This window comes from Rhipicephalus sanguineus, unplaced genomic scaffold (assembly GCF_013339695.2).
Source record: "Rhipicephalus sanguineus isolate Rsan-2018 unplaced genomic scaffold, BIME_Rsan_1.4 Seq859, whole genome shotgun sequence".
Classification (NCBI taxonomy): domain Eukaryota; kingdom Metazoa; phylum Arthropoda; class Arachnida; order Ixodida; family Ixodidae; genus Rhipicephalus; species Rhipicephalus sanguineus.
Genome location: NW_023616150.1, coordinates 13,484 through 26,921, shown reverse-complemented (window position 1 = coordinate 26,921; position 13,438 = coordinate 13,484). Strand labels below are relative to the sequence as shown.

Genomic DNA, 13,438 nt, shown 5'->3' with positions numbered 1-13,438 from the left:
ACCCCAGGTGGTCAAAATTTCCGGAGCCCTCCACTACGGCGTCTCTCATAATCATAGCGTGGTTTTGGGACGTTAAACCCCAGATATTATTATTATTATCAGAATCATTAGACTGTCTTTTGCCAGTCTAATGCGCTTTCTCATGCACACCTAATGAGGGTCTACAAGGAATTGGCTGCTGTTAGTGTGTAGAATTCTGATGTATGAGTTTCAGCGTATTGCAGCCTTATGCCTGCAACAGCATGTTTGCTGCACACAGGTCAATAAATCTTTTTGTGGTTAACAATACGAAAGTGTGTAGGCTTTAGAGGATTGTAACAAAAATATCAGCAGAACATTTCCAGCAATGACTATATCAACAGCGTTCTTTACATGTAAGAGTATTTTGAAGCCAATAAGTAATCTTGTAGGCCTATGATGCAGGCATTTGGAAACAAGCTCTACATTGTCAATTTATTTAGTTTCAATGGGACAATAAATGGGGCTAGTTGATTCAATTCCCATGAAAGTGCAGTTTTATAATCACAAACAAACCAATAAGATGATACGAGAAGTTTCCAGGAGTAAGTGCTTTTTTATTTAATTTCTCGACGCGGCACTGACGATAGGCTCTCCTGTGCTGCACTGTTGTGGTGGTACAGTTGCTGTATTTGAAACCTGCAAGAGAGAGTGTGAAAATGTAGTTTGGCATTGAAGCGAACAGCTTAGCGCAACACATCAACAGATGCTGCAATTTATGATTGATGACTTTCTGTTTCGAAATAGTGATATCATTTTTACCATTTTACTTGAATAATCCACGTGTATTCAATGCCCAACCCCATAGCCTTGGCTTAATGCTGCTTTGATCAAAAACATAAGAAAACAAACCGCTATACAGCACTTCTGAGGGCTGTGGTGTCATAGATAGGCCAGCTATCATATACAGGCCAATTAGCTCGGTCAGCTTCTTTGATGTAACGTTGCATAACAGCATCCTTTCGCTACTCAAATGGTACTCCATGCATGACTCCTGGATGACTCCAGGAATAGGCTATTCTGCCATGAGAAACGCCCTCATCCGATCATGCCCTCAGTGGACGGAAACAAGTTTTACGATTCAAGTGGAACGCTCGAGGAGCACGGGGTTCCCTAGTGCTCTTTTGAGCTCCCTAGCTGAAAAGATGCTCGTCACTCTTAGAACGACCAGAAATAACAGGCCAAACAAGCACACTCGCTCTCCCTTGGCTGACGTTCCCTACATTCACGGTTTCTCTCATAGGTTGAAGAAGACTGCAGGCAGAGTAGGCATAAGAGTTTTGTGCTCCATCCCAAACCATCTGGCCTCCCTATGCAGGCTAGTTAACAGGGATGAAACAGTATCCTTTTGCTGTGACAAGAAGCACAGAAATCATTTCATTGAATGCGTGAAGAACGTCATTTATGACATTCCATTATCATGCAGAAAATCATATGTAGGACAAACCGGACGATGCATAAATTACAAAATGCGTGAACATGCCAAATCTTTAAAAGCAACAACAGGCAGGAACCTGGCATTGTACATCATGCGGCTGCTCCCCATTGCTTGACAATGTGCAAGTTCTCATGAAATATCGGGAGTAATGTGCTCACAAAATTTGTGAGGCGCACATAATTCACAAAAGGGGAGCAGCTTGCGTTAGCGCGCTATCACTAGCACTATTTGACGAAGAAATTAGCTGCCATGAGCCTCAATTGTGATCACTAAGCTTGTTGTCACATGTTTTGTTTTCTTGTTTTGTTTTCTGTTTTATTGTTAGTGGTTGCAGTTTTCTAGCCTTGCTGTCACTTGCTTAAAAACCTTTTTTTTTCAGACCCTGGTTCTTCGTTTTTGTTGATTTATGAATGTCAGACTTTTAGCGGTTTTAATCAGTTTGGTATTGACCACCATGTCATTGTTCTTTTTTGCCATTTTTTGCTTGTGTTTATGTTTTAATGAAATCGGCTTCTGCCGCATCTTGTAAACCCTATCCAAAAAAAAAGCCGGGCGGCCGAGTCACTTGATAGCATTTGTGCCATTTTTCGATTTTTGCTCGCCTGCCTACAGATTCTCAGACTTTCCAATAAGGAAATCAGTTGATAGTCAGCTCTGTGCCCTGTATGTTCTTCGTCCCGTTGTCTGCGCTCTTTTGCCACAAAGAAGAATCCACATTCAAGTGCGTTGTTACTTGTTAAACATCTTGACAGGATAGCACAGCTACTCAAGAAAAGAGCACATAGCAGTGCTGAACTCACGACTAACTTTTCTAGAAATCACGCAGATACTTAAGATATCACCTGAACCCAAGTGTTTTCACAGAGATAACATCATTTACAATGGTCGATTCCACGAAAGATAAAAAAAAGGTGTATACTTGATGTTTCCGATTTTCCTGATAATTTTGTATGTTGTGCACATATGACTGCACAGCACGAAATCGCAATTTGTTTTCACATAAAAATTTTTTTCAACACAGGAAAATTCGACGAGCGTCGCCGGTTGACGACGACCATCTTACGAAGAGTGCGTTTTCGTAAATTCGCAACCATGCTGGCAGCTACTGAAGCTATACATTACAAATATCTTTCTATTTAGCATAAGTAGAAGTGAAGAAGAAATAGCTCTTATAATTTGATGGAATTCTGAGCAAATTATGCATTTTTAAAAATTCACGACAAACGCTGCGTTAGTGAAAATTAGTCAAATTTGGGACGCTATGGTTACTTCTGTGAACATCTTAGTTTGTTCATATTTGCTGTATGAATAGGCCTTTATGTGAATAATGAACCTCTGCATTTGTATTTCTCTAATAATTTTCAAAGTAGTAAATTTTCATGTATTATTTGTATGGTCGCCCATTTGATGTCGTCACCGATCATCATGCACTATGCTGGCTGTCATCATTGAAGGATCCCTCGGGCCGTCTCGCCCGCTGGGCACTTTGCCTGCAAGACTACGACATCCGCGTGCTGTACCGCAACGGACGCCAGCATGCTGATGCCGACGCCCTCTCGCGCTCCCCCTTGCCTGACGCCAATGCCTCCTGCTCAGTATCTCACATTGCTGTTTCTTCCATCGACGTTCACACCATCACTACCGAGCAGCGCAAGGATAAATGGATCACCTCGCTGATAGACTTGCTCACTGATCCGTCGGCAACACCAACCACTCGCCCGTTGCGTCGTCAAGCCCACAATTTCGCCATTCGTGACAACCTACTGCACCGACGCAATTACAACGCCAACGGCCGCCAGTGGCTACTTGTGATACCCCGAAGTCTGCGTGCTGAAATATGCGAGTCCTTCCACTCTGATCCGCAATGCGCGCACTCTGGGGTATCCAAAACTTACCACCGCATTCGACAACGATACTTCTGGCGAGGGATGTACCGTTACGTGCAGAAGTTCGTCCGCTCCTGCCTCGATTGCCAACACCGAAAACCTTCAACGCACGTGTCACCAGTCGGTCTACAACCATTACCTTGCCCTAACCATCCGTTTGGGCGCGTGGGCATCGATTTGTATGGACCACTTCCTCTGACCTCGGCTGGTAACCGTTGGGCCATCATCGCCGTTGACCATCTAACGCGATCTGCCGAAACCGCTGCCCTCACAGCGGCTACAGCGTGCGATGTTGCCTCCTTCCTGCTACACCGATTCATGCTGCGTCACGGTCCACCCTAGAAGCTTCTCAGCGATCGAGGCCGTGTCTTCTTGTCGGAAGTCGTCGAAGCCATTCTCAAAGAGTGCCATGCTGTTCACCGCAAAACTACTGCTTACAACCCGCAGACGAATGGCCTAACCGAACACTTTAACCACACGCTCGGCGACATGCTCTCAATGTATGTCGCCGCCGATCACACAAATTGGGATGCCATTCTGCCCTTCGTCACCTACGCCTATAATACCGCCCCTCAGAACACTACTGGTTTTTCACCCTTCTTCCTGTTGTACGGAAGGCACCCGTCGCACACCATTGACACGATACTACCCTACAAGCCGGATCCATCTGAGTGTGCGCCTATTTCTGACACAGCCAGGCTTGCTGAAGAGTGTCGCAAGCTTGCAAAGACCTTTACAACGCACGAACAAGAGCGGCAGAAGAGCCTTCACGGTGGCACCACCACTTCTGAGTCCACGTTAGTCGCCGGAGCGCTCGTATGGCTCTCGGTCCCTACCACTGCAACTGGCCTCTCTTCAAAACTACTGCCGAAATACGAAGGCCCCTACCGGGTCATCGAGCGCACATCACCGGTCAACTACCTGATCGAACCCATCGAACCAGCTTTGGACATGCGCCGTCGAGGGCGCGACATAGTCAACGTGGAGCGCCTCAAGGCCTACTAACCCACTAATAGTGACAAGCTGTTAGGTCGCCGAACGGCTCCCTTTTAACCATTACGTTTATTGCAGAGAGTAGTGAAGACAGGACAAGAAGGGACACAGATAGGCGCTATCTTTTAAGTGTTTTTTGGACTCAGATCACACATATTTATAATTTAAAAAGAAAAACTTCAACATGCGCAGGCACAGCTGCGTCCAGGAAAAATAGTTATTTCTTTGACAAGTAGTGTAATGACACACTAACGCAATCTCGGCCAAGATTATGAATACTTGCTGACTCAATAATCAATGTAGTATAGTTTCTTTACTGTTTGGCAAACAGGCAATCGCTGCGTTTCTTTACATTGTTGCAATGTTCCCTGAATCTTTCCTTGAGATGTTGCCCCATTTGCCCTCTATAATGCTTACCCCATGATAGGAGTATCTGATAAACGGTACCTTATATGCAGGGCACGTAACGTGTCCTGTGATTCTTATTGCAGCCAAGCCTCTCCTCTGAGTATCTGGGTTGCTGCTTTTCCATAGTTTAACATGCTTATTTGAGGCCATGAACATTATGCTGATGATTCCGAGCACCAACAGTTTCTATATTGTTGAATATTCCGTGCAGATATGGCATCGTGGCAAACATTTTTCGGCCATCAAGATTTGGCTTTTTTTTTTTTTTTTGGCTTGGCAACTGGAAGGTGGTTTTCTGGGTAGGGCATATGCAAACGATACAGCAAGGTGAACAGGATATCCTGCTTGTGTCAGGGGAGTTCTTTGGAAATTAAGGCTTGTCCACAAGTAATAGGAACAGAAATTTTACTGCGTTAGCGAGCTACAGTGGCATAGGCAGAAATTCATTTCGGGGAAGAGGGCGAGTGGGGGCATGGGCCCGGTCTGCTACCCCCTCGCTACGCCACTGTCCAAGCAGTGTCAGACAATGCACCTTTCTACCATTATTGAGTGGGAGAAACTAAGAGGCAGCAATGGCTTGTTTCCCATCAGTTCGTATAACTAGCTCATGCACTTTTTATGCAAATGAAATTGTACATTCAGGAACCTGATATGGTACAATCCTTGCCCGGATGCTCGTGGGTAAGCACCAGTGGGTGTTAGTAATCATGTGCCAGTGTTAATATGTTAGTGGCTTCAGATTCGAAAGAACCTTTGTGGTATTTAATAAAGAAAGACGCAGTCATCCTCATATCTAAAACATTTAAAAACTTATGTGCTTGCATATTGTACTAAATAATCATGTTCCTATTTCTTGTGGACGAGGCTTGATTTCAAGAACTCGCTGGATGCAAGCAGGATATCCTGCTCCCCTTGCTGTATTGGCTGCAGAAGCCCTACTAAACAAACACCTTCCAGCTGCCAGGCCAAAGAAATGGCTAATCGTGATGGCCAAAATATGTTTGCCACTATGTCATACCTGCACGGGATATCCGACAATATAAGAACGGTTGGTGGTCGGGCAATCATCAGCATAGTGTTCACGGCCTCAAATAAGCGTGCTAAACTATGAAAAGGTTGCAACCCAGACACTCACTTGGCTGCAATAGGAATCACAGGACACATTATGTGCTCTGCAAAGAAGGCATCGTTTATCAGATGATGGGATAAGCATTATGTGGGGCAAATGGGGCAGTGTATCAAAGAAAGGCTCAGGGAAGACTGAAACATAAAGAAAGGCAGTGATGACTGGTTAGCTGAACACTGGAGCATGTGTGGTTGCTTCCCACTTTTTGATGAGAGTTTCATCGTGCGTATGCACAGCAACGAAACTACTACATTAAAATTGAGTCGGCAACTATTAATAATCTTGGCTGAGATTGCATTAGTGTGCCTTCACTATCTTTAACAAAGAAATAATTATTTTTCTTCGATGGTGCTGTGCCTGCGCACGCCCAATTTTTTTTTCATGGCAGCACCACACAGTTTCACCACAGTTTCATGGCAGCACAAACATCACAGATGTTCGATGGAAGATGGAGGAGGCTTGAAGAGACGAAAAAAATCTTCAAACGGTATGTCACTGCAGCCAACTCTTGTACGAGTAGACTTGCCTTCATCAAGATGGCAACATCAAGAATTAACAGTTGCTCCCTTTATGAAGACAACTCCAAGTTTCAAAACGTTGGCTCTGGCGACATCCCATGTTCAAAGATTACAAGCTCAACAATACAAACTATTCGACGTTCCATGTTCAAGGAATGCAAACTAAATAATATGCATTGCACTGAAGTGCAGAAGGTACGTTTCTCACTCCTAAGCTAAAGGCCAGTATATGCTGTATATCAATAGACCTTATGCAAAATTGCTGCCATCTGTTGGAGGTTTGACGAAGCTAACGATTCGGCGCCATGTTGGAGGCTTGTGCCCGAATTCTATTGCTGTCGCCGCTATCACTTCTTGCTTGTATCCGCTTTGGTAGTCGGCAATCAGGGCATAAAAATGTCAGGCGGGCCTGTACACGTTACCGGCATTTCCTAGTTTTTACGTTGACGGTTATTACGTGTAAAGAACCGCCTCACAGCGAGAAGAAGGTGCAAGTTTGACACTGCTAGTCACGTGCAGGCCTGTCGTCGTCGATAATGAAGCTCTGCGCTAGGTTACAAATTGGCCTGTCTGTTTTCAGTGTAGCGAATAAAGCGTTGTTAGCTATCTGAATATCATGCTTGTATAATGTAGGATGGTTGGGAAGAGGCTTTATTTAGCGCGGCTAGGCGCAGCGATGACGGTAAGAAAGTGCAGTTGACCCAATTGAAAGCATATTTCATGAGGGACAGCCTATGTCGAGCCGACGTAGTGTCCATCTAATTTTAAATAAAACGTTGTCCTCTTTTTATCTTTGAAATAATATTATTTCGCTGTTGTAGTCATCCGACCTATGTTATGTACAGAATTACCGTGCGATTAAAATGCAGAAAATTGCGCATCTCATGCACGTGGAAAGTGAACATGAAAAGTGTAGTGTCTCCTAGAAGTAGATGCCGATCAGCTGGTATTTTATTGAATATCCTTCCGATATGTGATCCTATATAACAGGAAACGCCAAGAATATTCGTGTTCACATTGTCGCTTTAGGGGCCTACTGGTGCTTTACAATTTAAACCCGTTGCGGCAAGGCAGTTTTGCTTCGCCGACTGAAACCGCCTCAGCGCGTAACCAGCGGTAGCGCACCCACGGTAGAATGTAGCACATTTCCCGGAACAGCATTTTATTTAGTTTCATAAGAAAAGTACCGCGCACTTGAAGCACCTGTTAACATTTCATAGCAAACTGGAGTGTACAGAGGATTTTTCCGAAGGGGGGATCAGCTTTTGGGAGAACCTGATTTGCTCTTCCTGGGGTATAAGTTAAACAAAAAAAAGTAAGGGGTGGGGGCGGTCAGGACATCCGGGCAACCCGTCTGAACCTGGCAGTGATACCACATGAAATGCTTGAAAAATACGCATAGTGAAGAAATACGCACGCAAAGCATCCCACCAGACGCTACCTTGTTAAACTCCACCATCGAAAACAAACTACAAACAACACGCTCCAGCACAATCGGTCCGTCCGCTGCAAATCAATGACGCGCACGAGCTATCTGTCTAACATGTAATTGTTATCGCAATTTAATAAACAAGCTAATATCAACAGCAGCGCAGGCATGCGCGAGTAGCCGCGATGCAGCTTTGAAGCTCGTACACGAAGCGGGTTTGTGCCTGCAGCAAGCACACGGTGCGAAAACTTTCTTGTTCTGGCATGACATGAAAGAGTGTTCTCTGATGAGTGCCGATGCTGTCACATACCACATATATTAACGGCGAACGGAAACACGGCGTTAGTCGTAAGCAGTAACCGAAGCAACGGAACGATCTGCTGATTCTCGTCGGCCACGAGGAAATGTACTAACATGGAGGCTTGGTTCCTGCAAACCTTCTTTCAGCATCCCAATTTCCTCAATCTCAGCAACACAGCACTCGAAAATATGTTGGCATTTTCGTTCTTATCAGCCGCCACACGTTGATATGTACGCTCCTTGTCTACATGCGGAGCGCGCTTAGCCTTCAACATGGCGGAAATGCACACAGCGGCCGCTAGATGGCAGCAGATTTTGCATAAGGTCTATAGGTGCTATGTGTCCAAACTGTCGCAATCTAGTGATGAAAAGAAATGCCTACCACTCATTATGGCTTGCCCGGGCTTGCAGGAAGTATGCTCCTATCTTGTACTGCAATCTGTCCTCTGTGTCGGTGCCATGAACAGCTCTCATCGCTGATACATGCATAATAGATACCACAAGGAAATGTTGATTTTCACTCAAGACAAACCCAACCACACACAGATAGTGAGTACCAAACATGTCCTCAGGCAAGTCTATATTCATATATTAAAGAGATCGATCCTTGAATGAAGGGATCAGGGTGCAATAAGAACAGGTATTAGTGGACCAGCCACTTGCAGACTATTGAAAGAGTGCCATTGCGTGTTCAACATTCACACATGTACACAGTAAGCAATCAGTCATGGGCACGTTACCAGTAAAATGTAACAGTGTTACAGTTACCTAAGCCAAAAAAGTGGGATAGGTTTCAAACAGGAGAAAGTGCCTCAGACAGGCTGGCCGACGTTTCCATAGGGGGACCTATCTTTATCGAAGGCACCTTGTCATCCTTGGCGTGTTAGTTTTAAAGGGTTAGTGTTGACGTCATGTCTAGCGGTGGTGCTTGTCGCTGTTGGTAATTGCTGCCTGGAAAGAGAAAACTAGAGAGAGGAGTGTAGCCCTTGCCACATCATTTCAAGAAAGTTTGCAACGGCGCTCAGGCCTCTCATCTCAGAAGTAAGGGGAGCTGCAAAGAAGGAAAAAAAAAGCAAGAAAAAGGAGAGAAAAAAAGAAAAAAAATGGAAAAGGGGGGGGGGGGTCTACTGAGCGAGAGCCGTCAAAGGCAAAAAAAAAGAGTGGAGTATGAAAGCCACTTGGAAAGGCTGCAGAAGGGCGGCACGTCTAGCCCTCACAAAGGGCTGCAGAAGATGGTGGGTAAGGCAACTACAGGCGGGGAAAGCGGGCGGCGTACTTTTAAAAGCAAAGCCCACATGTGGAATTTAAGTGATATTGAGAGGGGTGTCTGAAAAACACGTGCTTGATGGGTGAAGTCATTGGCTCTGTTAAAGTAACTGTTACAGTTACAGTTACAGAGTTTCCAAAAGTAACCTGTTACAGTTACACTTACTGTGACAAGTAACGTCGTTACTTTGTTGCAGTTACTGTGACGAAGTAACGTCGCTACTTTTCCGTTACTGTATAAAATAAATAATAGATTACAAACCAAACGATAGAATTCATTTATTAAATATGTATGAAGGCATGCGGGCAGTCAAAATTGCACGTGGTAAAACCCTAGACGAAGTAAACCTAATAGGGGGCCAAACACAAGCATTTGTTGTGTACACCTCATTTTGTTGCATCAATTTTGTTGTTCATGCACCGTTGGTGAAAAAGGGAATTTATTTGCAAATAATAATAACAAATGTCCTCTGATACTCAAAATGGAAAATGTGGTTGATGCACTAGAACGACAGCAGTATCATAGGATGTTTATTAACGACACCCAGAAGCGCATGCAAATAGCAACGGAGAGTGTGTGACGAATGAAGACGACGTCCATTGTGTCTGTTCCATATATATGTTCAAGGTGTATCAGACCCTGTTCGGTTAGCTTTGCGTCCGCTGGGCATACAAACCGTTTCTAAGTCCCGTTATACTCTGGGGCATGTGTTCGCGAAACCCAAAGATTGCACACCTGCAGACGATCAGAGTAGGGTGATATACAAGCCCGATGCGGGCATTGCGACGCGACTTGCATCGGCGAAACGGGAAGGAAAGAATCAACGAGGCTTAAAGAAGGCAAACGGGATGTTGTTAAAGCAACTCATGCAACGCATTCTAAGATGGAGCTTGTTTAACACTTCCGGAGAACAGGGCATAGCTTTGACGTAAACACTGTGACGACGCTGGCTCGTGAACGAAGGTGAGGGGAAGGAACTCCTGGAATCGCGGTTCATTCGCCGCGACGCGTCGGCTTGCAATATAGTTACTGTATATGGCACCTTTAGGAGCCATGTCGTAGCATATATAGTAACTATAGTCGGATACAACTTAAGAAGTCAGGAGAGACTAAAGAAAAGAAATAGTCCCGCTCATGCACGCGCCGATGTTCTCCAAAGGCGAAGCCACCGCCATCCCGCTCATGATGTCCGTCCCGAGTGCGCGCCCATTGGTGCAGGCTTGTGTTCATCTGCCTTTGAGGAGAAAATGCCGCTGACTTCTAAAGTTGTATCCGACTATAACATGCAACAACCACATTCCCCTACTGGTTTACACGGACGTATGGGACACTGGTCGATCTCCGCAAATTTTTTTCTTTCTTTCCTTTTCTTTTTCTTGTTGCCAGTGTATACTGAGGATGTCACATGCATAGGAGGCAAAACGTCCATGTGATTTTGTTAATAATTGTTGTATTAAGTTGGAGTAAACCTTTTACAATTAGTTTCAAAGAGGTTTTGAAAAATTACTTAGTTCACAGTATTTGTGCCTCTCAACCGTTTCGCGCTCTGCTGCTTTCTAGCCGTCAGTCAAACACGATTATTGCGCAGCCTCGGACGAAGGAGAATATAAACTTGGCGTCGTGATGTTCCACCGGTACACCAAGAACCGAGCTAGAAGCTCAAGTGACAAAAAGGATATATATACGCCGGAAAAAAAAAAACTACTTGAATTTAGCAAGTTGTTCAGTTCCAACATGATTGACTTACGACATGTAGTTTACAAGTAAACTTAAGTTGTGTTAAAGACTGACTGCTGACCTCGGTCTTCTGCAGGGTAGATAATTTCTAAGCGACCTCCACCCCTAAATTGGTAGGGGAGCCGTGCTGTGGAAAGATGAAAGGTGGAGAGGATATGGGAAAGTAACTGTAACGGTATTTCCCATTACAGTTACTCTGTAAAAAAGTAACAGTGTTACCATTACAAGTTCCTATAAATTAAAAGTAACTAGTTACAGTTACAAGTTACCGAAAAAAAGTAACTAGTTACCGGTAATGCGTTACTAGTAACTAGTTATTGCCCAAGACTGTAAGGAATACCCGAAATATGCACATAGCCCTATGGGCGATCCACATGAAAATAACGATATGCACACTTTTATCGAAATATAAAAAAATGAAAGAGTGTGCGTGGTCCATGTGCACTTGGTGTGAGGTGGGAATGAGCCATGCATATTGTATTGCATCATGAATGTAAGCCATTCAGGGAACAAACTTTTGGTTCTCTAAAGCGAATTCCCGTGTAGTTTGTCTTGTAGAGTTGAGCTGTCAATTTGATTTCATTTTAAGTTATGTAAGGCCTTCACAAAACCGATAATATTTTCCAACTTTCTGTGAACTTCTGGAAACATATATGAGAATTGAGATCTTTTTCTTTTAATTTATGACCTTACAAAGCTCAATAAACCCTAAATCACTGCATACTAAACCTTGGTTATGCATTTAAGTAAGAGAGCAATATTGGTACTATGCTAAGTAAAAAAAAAGCGTGAAAATACAATAACTTAAAGCACCACACAATAAAGCAACATTCTCGCAACATGAGCACAATCTAAGTTATTTGTGATAGAGAACCTCGTGTGCTTAAAGATGCTAAGAAAAAATATATAATGGCAGAACACGAGCTCACGCATATTTTCTCAAACACACAATATTGAAACAAAGAGTAGCATGTGTTAGCTTAATTAACCTAATTGAATTGACATATTCGTCTACTAACACTATTTGATATAAACATGTGCTTCTTCACATTAAGTACGCATTTGTTGGAGTGTGCACTTAGTACCAGTACGTAACGTAATTCACTCAAATACATTACTTCGAGTGAGCTCCTTTAAAACATTTATGAGGCAGCTAGGTTAAAATCCTAACCACAAAACAACTGCATGGATTTCTGGCGAAAAGCTCGGGGACGCAACCACGAAAACATATCCATCATCGTGTGCGCGTGTCAGGGCTGTGTGTTCTGCTATCACGTCAGGGGCGTAGCCAGAAATTTTTTTCGGGGGGGGTTCAACCATACTTTATGTATGTTCGTGCGTGCGTTTGTATGTGTGCGTGCCTATATACGCAAGCAAAACTGAAAATTTTCGGGGGGGGGGGGATTGAACCCCCCCAACACCCCCCTTGGCTACGACCCTGTATCACGTCCCCAGTCTTGTGATAATTTTGCGTGTTATTGCCGAGTTTGGTGAACTCTCGCATCACCACAGTGAAAACATTATGGGACGACCCCATGTGTTTAAAAGCACACACTTTCTAACGGCGACAAGGGATTCTAGAAACACTCTCAAGCGATGACCTCGTACAGTAAACAGTCAAGGAATAACAGCACAACGACACGAGGCCTGCATGATCGAAGCATAAGATTGCGTAGCGCAATGCGCATCCTTCAAACATGTCATTTATGGTGGTGTATATAAGAGCACCCAAAGCACAAAACATACCTGCCTATCGGGTATCTGTTGATCATCCTCGCTGTGCCAACACGACGGTTCCTGCAAACAGTTTTCATGCAATGAAGTAACAAAGTTACGTAGTTCAGCGACCTTCTTCAACTTACCCAAGTTTGGCACAGTCGCTCGTCAAAAGGCTCAAGCTTCCGCTCCTGTGGAACCGCGGTCGCCGCTTGTCAAAACACACGGACGCGGATTGTCTTCGGAAGTACACTCGATCACTCGATCAACGTGAGTAATCGATGAACGAAGCAAGAAAGCACTTTTGAGCGCGGCCACAAAGCTGTGCGTCCCGTGAGGCTGTGTTGAGTGGCAACGAACAACGACCATCATCCGCCACTGGATCAAGGCAGGAGAACGCCCCAACACGCGGAAAATGCCCAGTCGACGAATGTCGCGTACGATAAGCACGCAATAAACGCACACAATACACGATAAACATGTAAGCGCGGCACACATGTGTTCACGGGAAGCTGGTGGTGCTCCGGCAGTACGAGACCTGTTGCAACTGTTAGCTTACAGTCTAAACCAAAAAGAATGTAGGTGGCAGCAGTGTCATGATA

General features: G+C 44.4%; 1 long non-coding RNA gene across 1 annotated transcript; it reads right to left on the bottom strand.

The window, feature by feature from the left end:
• Positions 1-500: 500 nt before the first annotated feature.
• Positions 501-13,054, bottom strand: LOC125756814 (uncharacterized). The gene is made up of 3 exons (XR_007414761.1): positions 12,867-13,054; positions 8,499-8,592; positions 501-657 (listed from the first exon to the last, which is right to left on the bottom strand). It is a non-coding gene; the product is annotated as an uncharacterized LOC125756814 (long non-coding RNA).
• Between the last annotated feature and the right edge of the window lie 384 nt (positions 13,055-13,438).